Source organism: Sarcophilus harrisii, chromosome 1 (genome assembly GCF_902635505.1).
Source record: "Sarcophilus harrisii chromosome 1, mSarHar1.11, whole genome shotgun sequence".
NCBI classification, from domain to species: Eukaryota; Metazoa; Chordata; class Mammalia; order Dasyuromorphia; family Dasyuridae; genus Sarcophilus; species Sarcophilus harrisii.
In genome coordinates this window covers 83,927,079-83,941,443 of record NC_045426.1, presented here as the reverse complement: position 1 = coordinate 83,941,443, position 14,365 = coordinate 83,927,079, and the positions used below count along the sequence as shown (strand labels likewise).

The 14,365-nt window shown below is 34.3% G+C and overlaps 1 protein-coding gene and 1 long non-coding RNA gene across 3 annotated transcripts in view; one reads left to right on the top strand and one right to left on the bottom strand.

The window, feature by feature from the left end:
- The window catches only part of LOC116422307, a 29,096-nt gene extending 20,233 nt beyond the window's left edge, over nucleotides 1–8,863 (bottom strand). The window contains exon 1 of the long non-coding RNA XR_004232896.1: nucleotides 8,791–8,863. This is a non-coding gene — a long non-coding RNA (uncharacterized LOC116422307). The remainder of the gene's footprint in view (nucleotides 1–8,790) is intronic.
- RBM6 (RNA binding motif protein 6) overlaps nucleotides 1–14,365 on the top strand; it is a 103,520-nt gene that overhangs the window by 47,990 nt on the left and 41,165 nt on the right. The gene's annotated exons all lie outside the window — the stretch shown is intronic.

Sequence of the window (14,365 nt, the reverse complement as noted above, 5' to 3'; positions counted from 1 at the left end):
TATGTGAATAAAGCTGGGGACCCTTCCATTTCCCAAGTAATAGTGGGTGGAACTTAATGGGATCAAAGGTTCTTTGGAAGCTCCTGATCAGGTTGATAGAAATTAGATAATACTTAGTCTTCAAATTAAGACCACTTAAAAAGACCACATCAGTACTTATAATTAGGGTGACAAAAGAGGATTTTCATATATCATATGAGGTTTTGGTATTGCCTAAATTACTGTTGCATAAGATTTGTGATGAGAATGCCCTACAGTCTCAGCTACATAGGAAAAGAATCAATTTTTCTGAACTAAAAAGGAAGGCATATTGTGCTTTCTGAGATTAATATAGTCCCTATTCTATCCCAGGCAAGATTTCCTTATTCTTTTCAGTGATAGATCTTGGAGGGTAAAAAAAAATGGATTGAAAAGAGGAATATTGAAAAGTCAGTACCCTAGGCAACCTAAGATATCCAGAAGATGTGTTTCTTTGAATCTAACATCCATCTTCAAGACCAATTTTTCTGCCAGCAGATGAGTCTGCTAAACTTTTAGAAGTTCAGTTCAGCAGCTCTGATCCTGGAGTTGATTCAGTGTATCTTTGAATCTTATGGGAGCATATATTATTTGTTAGCCAGAGGATTTGTACCACTTGAAAAATATCTGGTGGTGATTCAATTTCAAAGGGAAGTCGCAAGGAGAACTTTCTACTGTGTCTAGTTTTGCTTTTTAGCTCAGTGAGAAATAAGTTTTGATTATGTACGACTTAAATTACTAGGGGAATGTTTCTAGATTAACCTATCTTCATTTTGCTCATTCTTGGAATTTGGAATTTGTTTTAATTCTGCTATGCCACCTTATAATTGTTTGCTGTATGTTATCACAGACACATTTCTATGTGGAATAAATGATGATGATGATGATGATGATAACTAGCACTTATATGGTGCTTTTTTTTTTCAGTGTTTTACATGTGTAAATTGATCCTTATAGCACCCCTGTGAGGTAGATGCTATTATCCTCATTTTATTGATGAAGAAACTGAGGCTTAGGGAAAGTAACTTGGCCAGTGTCATTTAACTAGTAAGTATCTAAGGTGCAACTTGAACATAGGTCATCCTTATTCCAGATTCAGTACTCTGTCCTCCTGGACCACTGAGCTGCCTTAATGAAGAAATTTGGTTCTTAATTTGCGCCAAATTGAGATCATATCTTTTAATCTAATTTATGTGTTTCTTTTTTGTACGTCCTATGCTTACGTAGTATAGCCAGACCCTTCTTTTAGTTCTATTTCCTTTTTGACTGTGCCAGAAATGACTATCACATAGTATCTTGCTCATTATAAAGTTATGATTCTGAGGAGTCATGTGTCCTGTATCCCATGAATTTTTATGGGATTTGAATGCAGGTGAAATTTTTGGTTAGGACTACAGATAGGCAAGGTAGATTCATTTCCTAACTAGTTCATTTAATCATTCATTCTCTTTCCAACCTGCATTTCACTACACTGTGTAAGGTACCTTTTAGTGGCACATGGGGAAGTAAAGTATTCTTTTTTTTTAATATATGCAAAGAAAGTTTTCAAAATACATCTTTGCAAAACCTTGTGTTCCAGATTTTCCTCCCTCCTCTACTACCCCTCTCCCCAAGACTGCAAGCAATCTGATATAGGTTAAACATGTGCTATTAGAAGTAAAGTATTAATAATCTAGCCTCAGGCACTCACTGAGCTGTGTGAATCTGGACAAGCCATCTAACTTCACTTAATTTCCTTGTATGTAAAATGGGAATAATAATACCTACTCTGCATGGCTGTTGTAAAGATTAAATGAGCTCATAATTGTAAAGTACTTTGCAATTTTTAAGCCTCTATACAAATACTAGGTCCTGTAATTTATAGCTCTAGATTCTGAGCTCTTTTGTCATGCCAACTAATATTTACTCATCAGTTCTTTTCAGTTCAATTCAGCAGATATTTATTAACAACCAATTGTGTGTAGAACACTGTGCTGGGGAAGATGCTGGGATTTGTAGTGATTTAGGAAAGAACAAAATGCTTAAGACCATAGTTCTGACCTTATTTATACTCTTCTCAATTATGCCATATCTTAAGATTTCCCAACTCCCCATATTTTGTGTTCAGAAAAGCTTTTGCTCAGAAGTAGCTTAGAGGGTCAGCCTACAGTGATCTGGGAAAGCTGAATGGGAGAGAGCCAATGCAGTTTCTGGAGTTTCTTTTAATTGAAAAGAATCTCATAGTTTCCCATTAACATGTTTGAAAGATGCTATATAACAACTGGGGTTTTTCTCTAGTTTTGGTTTGCCTTGGAAGCTATATCCATTATTGTGTAATGTTGGCCATAACCACTGTCTTTTTAAAGCTGGACAGTTGTTTAGCAGCCATCTAGTCCATTCCTGTTTATTGGATTATAGAAGATGCAGTCCAGAGAACCTAAATTACTTTCCTGGGGTCAAATGGGAAGGAAATGCAAAGTTTTGAACTAGCTTTTTGTTTCCAGACAAGGGTTCTTTGCAAAAAATCTATATTCTCATCTTATGAAATGAAGCTATCCTTTAGAATAACTTCAAGGTAAAGAATTCCTTTTTTTTTTTTAAAGGTATTGATGATGCAGTAATCATTTGATCTTCACAGTTATTATTTGCTTCCAACTCTGCAAATGGACTTCAAAATGAAGCTGTTATCAGTATTATGCATATTAATGGACTCATGCATTTTTCTACCAAGCAAAATTTCAGATTGTGGAATAAAAATATTTTATTTAGGGGCAGCTATATGGTGCAGTGTAGAGTGCTGACCCTGAATCAGGAGGATCTGAATTCAAATGTGGCCTCAGACACTTAATATTGCCTAGTTTTGTGACCCTGGGCATGTCACTTAACTCCAGTTGCCTAGGGAGAGGGGGCAATTATTTCTTTCAATAATAGGGAACTATTGTAAAAGTAGATGTGGAAAGTAGGCAGTCTGTCAATGCATTTGGAAGTTGGAGATTGACTAAAGTAGCATTTTAAATTTTGAAATTTCTCAATAATCTCTCCGATGGTAAATATTGACTGTGTTCTCAAGTTAAGGAATTAAGGCAGATTAGAAGTTATGCATCTTATTTGAAGTTATTGATAACAGAAATCAAGACCTTTTGGACACGTGATTTAACAAACCCAAACTTCATCTGTCTTCTCCATTTACTTTGGAATAAATGAAACAGTTGTCTTTATAGAGTAACTGAGAAAATGTCCCTGTAAAGAATTGTTATACCTTACTATCTTGCCAATTTCCTCTGAGACACAAAGGCAAGGCTTCTTGAAAGTAAACTTTTTTTTTAGGGAATGCAGTAGTTTTCAGAGCCAAGATTTCTTTTTTCAAAATTTTGAGCCTTTTATAATGTCACAGATGAATTAGGTTTCTAATTGTTTCTCTTAACTAAGCCATGAGAAGTTCCTGGGATAGGACATTAAAATTATTTGATCAGCAGATTTTGTTTACTTTTGACTTCCTTGGTTTCCTCCTATAATTATTGTATGATTTATAGAAAAGGGAAATGTCTTTGCTTCTTTTATTATTTTTTCTTCTGTATTATGTTTTATAGGATGTTGTATAAATCCTTCAAGATTCCAATTTATACATTTTCAGGAACTTTTCAGTGTAAACAGTCTTTGAGGACAAAAAGAAAAGGCTGGAATGTGAAGAGTTGTGTTGGGGTTTATGCTAAAAATAAGAATATCTGAGAAACCGTTTAGCTGTTTGTCCTTACACAATTTACAATGAAGTCTGATCATTTAGACCACCTCACTTTCAAAGGAGGAAGTAAGTTTACATGATGATTTTCAGTCCCTAGATTGAGTATTTCTGAGTATTTTAAGTCTTTTGCAGACTTATTTAATGCCAGATACTTTATGGTGGACTAAAAGTAAAAGAATCTTAAAACTTTTTATTCACTAGGCTTCTTTGTATCACTGTAGTTTGTATTAGCCTTCAAGCAAGTTTATTATTGTAAGTACCAAAAGGATCTCATTCTACCACTATTTAAAATGTGGATCTGTGACACTGACCTAAGACCAGTTTTTTAAGTAAGATTTCGTTGTATTTATACCAGAAGCAGCTAGGTGGCACAGTGGATAGAACACTAGATCTAGAATCAGTGATACCTAAATTCATGTTTAGCCTCACTTAGGAGCTTTGTGATCGTAGCAAGTCAATTTATGTGTTTGCCTCAGTTTTCTCATCTGTAAGATGGAGATAATAATAGCATCTATGTCACAAGATTATTATTGAGAATCAAGTGAGATAATATTTATAAAGCACTTTGCAATCTTTTAAGTGCTATAGAAATACTATATCATCATATTCTACAGATTCTGTTATCTAAGGGAACAACCAGCTGATTAAAATTCATTTCAACAACAAATTCAACAAATATTTTAAGTGCTTACTTTGTACAGGAGGCATAATTCTTACTTTCATGATGTCTAATGTAATATATAAGCAAATAACTTTATCCATACTTTGAAGGATGTATGAACTCACCATTAGAGGTACTGTTTTTAATAGCATAGATTGCAAAGCCATTATTAGCAGTTTAGGAGCCTATGGCAAGTAGCACTAAATGTGACCTTTAATAAGCTGTGAGAGAAGAGACCCTAGGGCATTGAAGTCATTGTTGATAAGGTTGCTAGGGGAAGGACTCATCAGGATTGTGAAAAGGGAATACTTACTGTCAATTCACATCTTCATTTAGTGATTATTTTAACTAACTAGTTTCATTGCTGCAAAGAAATGAAAGTACTATCAAAATGCAAATGTGTAACAAAATTTACAACTATGGAAGCTTTAAAAAATATCATTTGTCTTTTCCCTATGATTTGTAAAACAGGGCCTGTCCATTTTCTCATTCTGTGTGATTCTTCTATCCATTTTTAATAAAATCTTCACAGAGTCTCTGTTTAACATCCTGGAGTCCTTTATCTAGTTCTTTTAGTATTTTATAGATAGCAGTCCATCTGTGGAGGCTGTCCATTTGTTAACTCTTTATCTTGATATATAGCCATCCGAATTCCTTTTCACAATAACTGTGATGAACTCTTTCAAGTGCCCAGTGTCCAGGCCAGTATTTGCAGTACATTAAAACTCATTCACGTACACCATGTGTGTTTCTGATGCCTTTTGGGTTACTTGGTATTTTAATTCTTCTGAAATTATGTTTTATGATCTAGCTATGTAGCATCACCATTATTAAATATAAGCATTAAAAAAGGTGGGATTGAGTGGAGAGATTATCAAACATAAATAATATACTAAATATTATGAGAAAGCCACAAGCAAATTGTGTGAAATCCTGTGAATGGGAAAGTCTTTACTAACTTGGGTAGGCAAAAGGAGACTTTCCAGAAGAGGTGACATTTGAGTTGATATTTCACTTGGACTAAAAATAACAACAATAATAATAATACCTAGCATTTATATAGCACTATAAAATTTGCCAAGTACTTGACATATGTTAAATCATTTGGTCCTCACAATAATCCTAGAAGAGGTAGGTGCTTTTATTCCCATTTTACAGATAAGGAAACTGAGACAAACAGTTGTAGACAGGTTAAGTCATGAAGCTAGTGAGCATCTGAAGCAGGTTTTAGAACTCAGATGTTCATTCCAGTGCTCTGAACTACTTAATTGCCTTGAAGAATATGAATTCAATAGCAAAGGAATTCTTATCTATTAAGAGAGAGTAAGAGCATTGTATATGCAGGTAATACTGATTGGAGACACAGAGATGAAGTGATATGTTGTGTACATGGGGGATAAAAAGTAGTCTTGTTTGACTGGCATAGAATATGGAGGACCTAATAAGTTGGGTAGGGACAGTGTCAGATTGTAGAGTGTCTTAAATGTCAGGCAAGCAAGTTTTAAATTTTACACAGCAGTAGGGAGCCATTGAAAAATTTTGAGTAGATGAATAAATGACATGAACAGTCTTATACTTAAGCAGTATATCTGATGGTATTAATATGCAGGACTATCTGTTAATGACTATTATGATATTTGAAATTGGTATTAGTGAGGGCCCATACTTGGTTGATTGGTGTCTTTGCTTGAAGAGGACCAGAATACCGTAGTAGTGTTGTGGTGATAGGCATGGAGAGTGAAAGAATGTAAGAAATACTGTACAAAATACATTCATCAAGATTTGGTAACTAATGAAGGGGGGGGGGGGGGGGGGTAAGAGTCAAAAATTACACCAAGATTTTAAACATGGAGACTGAGTGAATGATTGTATAATTTATAAAAATAGAGGAGAAGAACAGATTTGGGGGAAAGTTAAACTTGTTTTTAAACATATTTATGTGTACTAGTAATTATTGGGTTTTTATCTTGTTCAATAGACATATTTTATAGTGTTGTTTGTCAGCACTGCTGGTCAAAGATACACTGGTTTTATTCTTAAGAGTCTTATAATTTAGCCATCTTTAAAGTGTGATTTAAGAAGAAGGAAAAAAAAAACACATCTTGAGTGATCCAGGTTTAAAACTAGTTCATGAGTTGTCTTTAGTAAATCTGAATTGTCACTTCTGAAAATATATATTGGGTGAGAAGTTACAAATAACACTTAAATCCTCAGGAACTTATTCTTATCTTGACCTAAATAAACCCAGGATAGATCTAATTTCCAAAATGAAGTTCTAGCTACCTATTTATCTTTCCCAGAAGCTTTAAATAAAAATGACTTTTTTTTTTTTTTTTTTTTTTTTAAATAAAACTTGAGAGTGTGTATGGAATGAAGGCCTTTGGTGTAGCTTAGATGATTTTGAGTTAAACCCATGTCTGGTTCTAGTTTGTTTTCTTAGACATTAGATTTTAAAACATTTAAAACCACTGATATGAATCTGTGAATGATTCCAGTGGTTGATACATGATGGTCTTGATTTAGATAGGATATTTTACCTTCAAAGATCTGAAGGTAAACTTATTCCTAGGTATAGGAAGCTTTATTCCTCCTTTAATACTATAAAAAATTGGGATTTTAAACATTAGATAAACAATTGTGAAGCAGAATTTGGGTAAAATTTCTTAGAAAAATTTAGATTTTTATAAAAGGCAATGTAGCATGGTAAAGTACTAAACATAAAGTCAGGAGAGACTTTTGGCTTGACTCTACTATACCATCGTATTTCTTTGGGCCTCCTAGAACTTACAGATTCAAAATTCACAGCTCTATAAAATAGAGAAAAATAAAGTGCTATCTGACAGGAGTGGTCTGGACTTGCAGTTTGGAGGAAGCTTCATGGAAGAGGTGGGATTTGAAGATTTTTTATAAGGGGAAAGAAAAGAAGGTATTTCTGATTGGGGGGAAGCAACAAGAGCAGAGGCATAGAGCTGGGCACAAGTTTGCTGTTTATTTGATGGAGATGTGGGATATAAGGTTCATTAGGGCAGATGGAGGCAGGTTTCAGGGACCTGATGGTTTTAAAAATAGAAATCTCTAAGTTGCACAGGATGTATTAAGGGAAGACCTATAAACACTGAAATTTCTTCAAAAGAATGAAATGCTGAACAATTGGGTTGATTCAGTGGCTTTAGTATCAATAAAAAATGGAAAGAATTAAATGTTGTTGCTATAGTTTGTCTTATAGCTAATTCTTAGCCTAATTTAGAGTAGGCATTTTTTTCTCCATTAATGCTTATTGATTCTTTTTATGGCTCTAGCTTTTGCTAGCAGTGAAAATATGCTCCATACTAAGACTCAACAATTAAAAATTCTTTTATTGTTCTTGGTTAGGCCATGACAATGTATGAAGTAAGTATGCTGGTCTAAATGTAAGTTAATTTACAGATTTAGTGCTCTATCATTTGAACTACCAAGAAGTTAATTTGTATAACTAAACAAAATAAAAAAAAAATAATTTAGAGGAACAAATAGTGTAGAATAGAAATGAAAAGGGAACCTAGCAGTACTTGATCTTAAATTGCATTGTAAAATAATGCTAATCAAAATATAGAAAAGTAGGCATGTTGAATTGGATTCAATAAACAAGACCCAGAAACAATTAAAACACATTAGTCCATTTCCTTATTAATTCCAGTATGCAAATAATAGGAAATAACTATTTTATAGGAACAACCAGTAAAAACAATAGTTGGCCTTACACTAGTGTGTTAATACCATGTACCTTGAGAATAAGCTCTTAAAAGTTCTAAATATAAAAGCCACATAATTAAAAAAATTAGAAGAGAATGAAAAGCTATCCCTTTCTATGATCTGATTAGATGAAGTTACTTTAATCAAGAAAGGAATAGAAGTCATCATAAATGATAAAGTAGACAAATAAATGATAAAGCTTTTGCATAGACAAAATAAAAATGTCTAGGATGAGGCATATATGTCAATGGCAAAAAGCCTCCACAGCAAGAATTTCTAATAAAGTTCTGGTTTCTGAGAACAAAGAAAATTGATAGAATCAAATAAGAACAAAAGATTTACCTTCAGTAAATAAGCAGTCAAAAGAATCAAGCAGGTATTTTCAAAAGGAGAAAAGCAAACAACACTTAATTGAAAGCATGCTCTAATCACAAAGAATAATAATAAGAAGAAATGATAATACTAATAAGAAAAATGTAAATTAAAATTCGAGGTTTCATCTAACCATCATCACTTTAGCAAATATGTTAAAACACTTAAAATGAAAGGACTTTGGGAAGACAGGGCAGAAATCATTGTTGGTGGAACTATAAGTTGGTTCAATCATTTTGGAAACAGTTTGGCATTATGCTAAAAAAAGTCACTGAGATGTACTTACCCCATGGTCCAGAGATAATCATGCTGTTCATATAACCCAACAATGTCAGAGAAAAGGAAAGGGTCTATATATAAAAATATTTACAGCAGCAATTGGATAGCACATTAATGTCTATTGAGTAGGCAGTGACCAAACAAATGTTGGTATGTGAATATAATGGAATATTATTGTGTCATAAAAAAGAATATGAAGAATTTTTTTTTAAATTAGGAATACTTTATGAACTGATACAAAGTGAAAAGGCAGAACTAGGACTGTTTACACAATATTGAGAAAACTACAAAAGCTAACAACCTTGAAAGATATCTGTCAGAGATCTCTTAATCACCACATGGTATTACTTTTTTTTTTTTCTTTTTTGCTGAGGCATTTGGGGTTAAGTGACTTGCCCAGGGTCACGTGGCTAGGAAGTGTTAAGTGTCTGAGATCAGATTTGAACTCTGGTCCTCCTGACTTCAGGGTTGATGCTCTATCCACTGCATCACCTAGCTGCCCCCTGCCATGGTAGTATCTTTCAAAAGTTTTTCATAAAAGGAAAGTTCTGTATCACTAAAAATAACATAAATGGAAATTGAAACTTAAGTTTTACTTCACATCTACCAAATTGACAAAAATAATATGAGATGGAAGCATTGAATGTTGGAGGGTTGTGGGGAGAAGATATCTACACTGATTCAGTTTAGTCAGAGCTGTGAATTGGTGCAGACAATCGGAAACAAACTTTGAAATTATATGATGAAAGTTATAAAACTTGATACTTTCTGCCCCGTGTTTTTACTCTTAGGCATATTACTAAAGGAGATCAGCTAAAAAACAAGAGTCCCAGATATATTGAAATATTCGAAGCAGTCTTTTCTATGGTAGCAAAAAACTGGAAACTTAGTGAATGGCAATTTAACTTGAAGAATGGCTAAACACACTATGGATATATGGAATTCTTTACTAAGATATATGGAATGACCTGCAGAGATAAGTTTTCTGTCTTATGTCTGATAGCCAGCCTCAGCTGGAACTCTAGCATATATAGCATCGAAGCCTTGGCTATTTGCCTGGGAACACATTTCCTTTTCAGAACAAAAATCTGACTGAGACTCCCTGCCATGACATACCAAAATTCTAAGAAATATTTCACTTGTCTCTGCGAGTCTGAGAAATCCTGGCAGGTGGTTGGATCCTGACCAACCAGGTTCTTATGCTTCCAAATAATTTGCAATCTATTTTTTTGATATTTGAATTACAAGTATACTATTTCTGTATTTACTGAATGTAAATCTTGTCTGTTAATACTAGTTTCCGAATTCCAATTCAGGTCTTTCCCCTTCTTACTCCCTCTTTTTTTGGCAAGGCAATTGAGGTTAAGTGACTTGCCCAGGGTCACACAGCTAGCCAGTGTTAAGTGTCTGAGGTTGGATTTGAATTCAACGTCCCCCTGACTCCAGGGCTGGAGCCCTATCCACTATATCATCTAGCTGTCCCCCTTGCTATGCTTTCTGGCACTCACAGGCATAGTGGATAGAAAATTGGTTGGAAAGGTTGGAAAATCTGAGTTCAAATAGGTAACATTTACATAGCACTTACTATGTACAAGACATTGTCCCATGCACTTTATAATTGTTACCTCATTTGGTTCTCATAAGGACCGTGGGAGGTAGTTGTCATTTTTTCTTTGTTAATTCTATTTTCTATTTAACATCATTTTCTCTACAGAGTTGGCCTATTTTAGCTGTCTTTCCTTTATTTTTTTTTCCCATTTTTAGTTCCATTTCTTCTTAATTATCAAATTTATTAGAAACTGTTTTTATTCCATCACAATGGAGTAGTCCCATTATCATTGATGAAGAAATGCTTTGCTGTAGAATGTGGGCATGTTCCTTCTGTTTCTTTTTTGTTTGTTATCTATCCAATACCTCTTTCAATGATTTCTTATAATGGGGTCTCAGCTCATATTCTTTTTTCCATTCACTTTTATGAAGTGATGCTGCTCATAATCTTCTATCATTCTATTTTGTAAGAAATTATATTCTAACCAGCCTATTTGTCAAGGAGATTGAATGTTTTCTGAGTGAGGTGGATTCTAGGCTATTTTTTAATCTCCTCATTGAGGTGCTTGATAGCTATTTATCAGTTAAATTTACATTAGAAGTAGTAACAGATTGTATCTATGTCTGTGCCTTTTCCTTGACCCATTTTTCATTTTTTTAAAAATGGTATTAAATTATTTGAATAGGCCATATGTGTTACAGTGGCAATTCTTTTTGTGAATGAGTTGTACTAGGTCACTGTTGAGGTCTCTTCCAATTCTCAGTTTCTGTCATTTTTGTGATAGGGAAAAGTGTCCCGTAAACAATTTGAAAGGAACTGGTACTCAGGAAAGGTGTCAGGGCATTTTGCCTTTCCCATTATATCCTCTCATTCTTAGGTCATTTCCTTTTTCTGGCATATGCCTTTGCAAGAGCTATAATTACTTTGTATGCCAATTTTTTTTTTTACCCCTGTCTTTTCCCAACAATTTGCCAAAGCATCTATTTCTGGTCTTTCAAATTAGGAAGCAGGTTCCCCCCCCCCCCCCCAGTTCTAGAATTACTTCTGTAGATCTTAATTACCCTTTCAATAATAATTTTTTTAAAATTTTATGTTTTAGCATACAAATTAGCTCAAGCAGTCCTCCCTCTTCATTCCCTCCTTCCAATATGATTTTACCATCTCTTTCTCTTTACACTTCATGGGACATTTAGTACCCGTCATCTACTAAGGTTCCATTTTGAATTATGGAATGTATTAAATGTCTTTATAAAGATTGTCAGCTCTATTGAGAATATTGATCTTTTTCTTATATGTCTGTGTTGGGCTTTGGAAAAGACAAACATTGCTCTGTATAAATTAGGCATTTAAAAAATGTTTGTTGAATGAATGTTTCTTTGATTTGAAGGCAAATGTAGCCTCTTGACACTTATAGGAAAAACACCTTGGAGATTAGCCAATACAGTTTTGCAGATGAGGAACATGGTGCTGGCCAGTGTCTTGATCATGGTATCATTGCTAGTTAGTGCAGAAAGCAGGAATAGGATGGGGCAAGAAGCTGTCTTCCCACCACATTTTAAAAAAATCTAAACATGTCCATGTTCCACAAGAATATTGTGGATAGGTTTGGAAAACTATACAGTCAGCATGAATTCATAAAGGAAAGCAAGGAACTTGCTACTTTCTGTTATACTCCCAATTTTCATTAGCAGCGTAGTATCTAATATAGTCTTATAGAATCTCAGAGTGGGAAGGGACCTTAGAAACAACCTTCTCCATTTTATTTTATAGAAATTTTTATAGAAAAAAATTTTTTTATAAAAAATGAAACTCAGGCCCTTAGAGATTTCATCAGTTGGTCAGGATCAGTAAAATAGTGTTTCAATCAGTAGAGCAAGAATTTGAACACTTTCTATTTTATTTTGATATATCCACATTTTTCCTGACAAGTCAGTTCCTGATGGAAATGGCAAGAGATTGTCCTATTCATTGTACCACCTATCAGTAAAATACCCATATTTTCATCAGATCATTGTATTGCTTTGTTTTTATTCACATACTGTTACATACTGCTCTTTGTATTTTCCTGATAATATTTAGATATGCTACTGTATAGGTTTATAGTACCCACAAGGAATAGTGAATAGAGCACTGGGCCTAAAGTCAGGAAGACTCATTTTCCAGAGTTCAAATCTGACATTAGACACTTCCTAGCTATTTGGACCTGATTAAGCCATTTAACCCTGTTTGCCTCAGAAGGAAATAGTAAACCACTAAACCACTCCAGTGTCTTTGCCAAGAAAACCTCAAATTGGGTTCACAGAGATTTGGACACAACTGAAATGGCTAAGTGTGGAGGTTTTCTTGGGGGCCAGCCTTAGTCTTAGTTGAGATAAATAATTACTTCGAAATCGCAGCCAGCTGGTAAACATTGCAAACGTTTATTTCTCCTTACAAAATTAGCCCGGTTAGTTGAGGCCTATCTCTCTGCCTGGCTCCAAGAGATCTTGTACCTTTGTCCTTGGCTTCTGCCTCTGCTTTCTTCAGCTCCAGCCAGCTCCAACTCGTGGCTTCTCAATCTCCAGTCTGTGGCGAGTAGTCTTTTCTTCCAGAGTGTTCTGTCTCAGAGGCCTGTTGATGTTCCGGAGAAATTCTTCCTTTGCTCCAAGAGCTTCCTTCATTTATGTGATCTCCCAAAGGTTAACTCTGCCTTCTGGAGGGAGAGGGATTCTGGGTTATCTCCTAGAGTGCTCTCTGGTCCTAAGGGAGGTGTGAATTCAGCTCTCATACTAGCCCTGAACTCTCGTGTGAACTCCATTGAGTACTTAGATACTTGAGCTCTCTAAAGGTGTGAGTGAACACAAGCATTGTTCAATCAGTTCCACCTAATACCTTGTTTCAAGTTCTGGCCCAAAATCAGATCAAATCAACTCTAATGTCTTCACATTTTGTAAAGAAATGTCTTAACACTTTGTAAAAGATTCCAACAGCTAAGTAATAGTATCCATGAGATATACTGGTGTTAAAGTACTCTTAGAAGTATCTAAAAGACCAGTTTTTATAATATCATTTTCCCCTCTTCTGAAGTGTTATCAATGAAAAGCTTTCTCAAGAGATTGCCTTGAAGATATTTGGTTGAAAAGAGGTGAAAATTTCTCAACTTTTGTCATACTTGATATTATAGAGATTTTTTTTGAGCTATTAGTTCTAGAGATTTAAACTATTTATTAGTAATTTTTTCTTCACACAAAATGATAGGAGATTATATACAGGTTGGATTGAACTAGAAGGTCTCTGAAGTTGTTTCCAACTTTGATTTTGAGAGTAGATTGGATTGCATTTGGGAAATTGTACAGCAAATTAAAAAGCCACAAGCTACTCCCTGATATAAAAGCTGTCTTTCCAATTAATATTAATTATAAGAATGGAAATTGCACATGATTCAGAACTATGAATCATGTTGGGCATAAGTAGACTATAACATATTGACAGCAATGACCTATATATACAAAGTGATAGCATCATCAAGGGCATATGTGATCAAAAAAGGAGATGGTCTCTGTTCTTGTATCAAGAACAAGGGATGAATGTTTGTTGTACTCATCTCCATTAAATATTGAAAGACGTAGAGAATGATAGCTGTAAGGGCATGGAAAGGAATAGCACAAGTGTAAATGGGCTTCTTTCTGTAATGCTTAAGGAATGTCCACAGATTTATGAAAGTATTATAATATTAAAGGTCCTGAAGAGAGGAGAAATCTGATTTGGACATAGGAACATTGTCACCCAAACAGAGGAGAGAGTATATAAATTTTTGTGAACACTGGCCTTTTGAAAAGATACCTTCACTATAGATTAAATAACATTGAAAAATGTTTTTTCCTTGTTTTGATATTTTTTGTCCATTAATAAAAAGACCATTTTAGGAATATTTCTTCCTTTCATTCTCTGCAGTCATAAGATAGAAAGAAGAAAGAATGAAGGAATCATTTAGAATAGTGGTCCCATACCTATAGACTGACTAGAAAGTGACCTTGGATATTTGTCACTGAAA